Raw genomic sequence first — 3,438 nt, 5'->3', positions numbered from 1 at the left:
TATTCTTCCTTTCTATAACCTTGTTTTTCATCTAACCAATCAACAATTATAGAACATAGTCATACCAAAACTCATGAGGTCTTTAATTAAGGTTGTAATGGGGTCAAGGCAAAGGGTAAGGATATATATATAAGGCTAAGTGAGCTAATAAGTGAATCCTTAATTAGACTAATATCTCACCTAACATACATACTTAGTAAAACAATGCTTCTTTACCTATTCTACCTATTTTCTCGCTTTTGATGTCACATGCTCATGTTTCAATTCTTGTTTTTATCCCATGTGCATTGCTTTTTATTTTGCATTGGGGAGTTCTTTTTTGTACCCCCTTATTTACATGCTTGAAAACTAACCTTTTTTTTTTTAATACACATGGTAATTTTTTTAATTAATTTGAATTTTCATGAGCTTGCTTCCCAAAATTTTGAGTTGCTTTATTCTTTTTAATTTTTCTACCTTTTGTCTTTATTAACTATGTTCCCAATAAGTTTCCCACATTTTACTCTATTTATAATTTTCTATCTTAAGCTAACCAAGGATTCACTTGGGGTTTTCTTTTGTTTTTCTGCTTAAGGCTAGTAATTTGGTTAAAATAGAATAAGGGGGTTTTTTTTTAAAAGCTCAAAGGGGGCTAACAAAGGTGATGTAAAAGGTAGGCTAATTTGGGGTAAGTGAGCTAAAATCAAATGATGGCCTCAATCATTATTTTGAGATGTACCTATATTCTATAATTGGACATATAGACTAAAACAAAGTAAAGAACTCCAGAATAAGAAAGAAGGTTTGGAACACACAGGAATAAAATTATGGTTTGAATGTAACCATACAGTTAAGCTCAAAACTCACAGGCTATGTGTTCTCTAGCTGAAAAATCATTTATCACTTATGTATGTCATGCAGGTTTAGTTAAAAATTCTCATTATTCTCTTAAAAAGTAATTTAGGGTAGCCTTTGAAGTTTTAATGTTTCTCTTTGATGAAATGTTGTCAGTTTAACTACATCATGTAATGCTATATATACAAGGTTTTATGGATCTAAATCTATTATGTTCAAGTTCCTAGCTTACTCTTTTTTTTATATATTTGTCAATTTAAACTAAGCTATAACTAAGCTATCTTATGTAAAAAAGGGTAAACTATACTAATTGATCCACTAATAAGTTAGAATTGCAAACTAAACTAAATAACTAAAATGAACTAAATAACTAAAATATGAACAAAAAAAATGCAAAATGCAGAAAATAGAGTAAAATACACAAGTAGCAATGTATAAGTACTCAGAAAATAACGATAAAAGAAAAAGAGGAAAATACAGAAAAATATCCAAAATAAAAGAAAAAGTATGTAGAAGTTCACCAAAATAAACGCCAGAGATGGCGACCTCCCCACACTTAAAATGAAGCATCGTCCCCGATGCTCAATCAAGCCGGGTGTGAAGGAGTGTCATCACTGGTAGGGATGGTAGCTGGGGTCTCTGTGGCAGTGGTGGGCTGAGAGTCTGGCTGCTGTAGAGGGGGGACTGATTGGATCGGGATCTCCGGATCTGCAGCCTCAAGCTGATGTGGGGCCTCCTACTGTGGTGTAGCGTGCTCTGTGCCTGCCTGCTGATGAGTCTCCGCCTGGGAATGAGGCTCCTCCTCGTGCTCATCCTCCTCCTCCTCTGATGGCTCTGATGGTGTGTCAGGCTCGGAGGGGATGTCGGCGCCCTGTCTGATCATTAGCTTCAGATGGTAATAGCGTCGCCTGCTGCGGCGCTCCAATCTCTCATACCGGCGCCTGTTACGGCGCTCCATCTGATCAAGCTGGTGGAATAGATGGTGCACGAGGGAATAAACCGGCTCAGAGGCAGGTGGAGGTGTAGTGGTAGCAGCAGGGGCAGCTGGGGGAGCTGTGGATGAAGAGGGTCCAGCAGACGGAGGGGCTGTCTCATCAGTAGTAGTGATAGATGGTGGTCTGTAGCCCAAAGCAAGGAAGTTCCTGCTATGAGGGATGATCTTCCTGCAGTCCGCTGCTGGTGGTCGCTCATCGGCATCCTCCCAAGGTACATCAGCCTGACGGCCTAGCCATGTAACCAGATAAGGAAAGGGGAGGGTGCCGCGGACGTGGACCCTGGCCATAAAATGCCGGATAAAACGAGGCAAGTACAGGTCCTTACCCTCCAGCACACACCAGAGGAGGGTGATCATGGCAGCCGGGATCCCAGTCTCATGAGTACTCGGCATCACATAGTTGCTCAAGATCTGATGCCATAGCCGAGCCTCATCATTCAGGTGCACTCTCTTGATCCCTCTAGGCATAGTGGTGTCCTAACCCATCTCCCAAGGAACAGCAGGGTCGAGAGCTATCCGTGCCTGCACAGCATCCCAATCAAACCGCATCTAGCCCATGTCCTCCTCAGCCTGTGCATAACCATCTGGCTGATCGGACTTGGCTGGGAGCTGGAGAATGGTCTCTATGGCCTCCTCAGTGACCAGAATTTGCTTTCCCCTCAGCTTCACTGCATCTAGGGTAGTAAGGTAGTAGTTGCAATAGAATTCCCGGACCCAAGATGCATTGACCTCTGTCAGTGGTCTCTCCAGAAAGAACCAGCCCCTTTGCTTGATTTGCTCAGTGGTGTATTGCTGGAGGGCTTCTGGAATCTTCAAGGTACGTTCTAGGTATAGATTTATGGAGTTTGCAAAAGTTGGGTACTTTAGCTCACAGTACCGATTTGCAAATTTTATAGGATCAGTCGAAGGGAGCAGCTGGTCAGCTTTTTCCTGCTGTGTGAAGTTCTTCTCCCGCCATGAGGAATCGTGCATTAGAGCAATGATGGACTGGGAGGAATCTCCTCTCTTGCGCTTACCAGTAGCCTTGCCTTTTTCTTTTCTTTGTGAGGCAGACATCCTGAAAAACAGAAAACCAGAAAATGGATAAAATAGGAAAGCAAATAGGCAATTTATTAAACAAAGGAAACTCAAAGCGGTAAGGGAGAAATAGAATAAGGAAAATGAGTAATTGAAATGTAATTGAATTATTGTTAAATGGAAAGAAAAAAAATCAATATGCCATAGTGAGAAAGTTAGAGGAAGTGAAAGTGATCAGAAAAGAGATCAAGAGGTTTAGTATGGTAAAAAGAAATTAGTAAATTAAAATTAGTGAGTTAGGAAAGTAAGTGGCATAGAAAAAAAATTCCATATAAAAAGGATTCACAGGTAAGAATAGAAGTACTCATAATCGAATAAAGAAAACAGGGTGATGCTGATTCGAATAGAAATAAAGAAATCAGAAATTGGAATCAGTGAATCACAATTGCAGGTTATGAACCAGGAAATCAAAGAGGATAAGAAAGTGGCCCTAGCATTCATGAAATGGTTTGGGGGAAGCAGAGTAAAACAGAGTTGCCAAACCAAAACAAGAATGAAAACAATTTTCAAAAAAAAAAAATTTGGGCAGCATT

This window comes from Arachis hypogaea, chromosome 18, assembly GCF_003086295.3.
Source record: "Arachis hypogaea cultivar Tifrunner chromosome 18, arahy.Tifrunner.gnm2.J5K5, whole genome shotgun sequence".
Lineage (NCBI taxonomy): Eukaryota > Viridiplantae > Streptophyta > Magnoliopsida > Fabales > Fabaceae > Arachis > Arachis hypogaea.
This window is presented reverse-complemented; position numbering follows the sequence as displayed.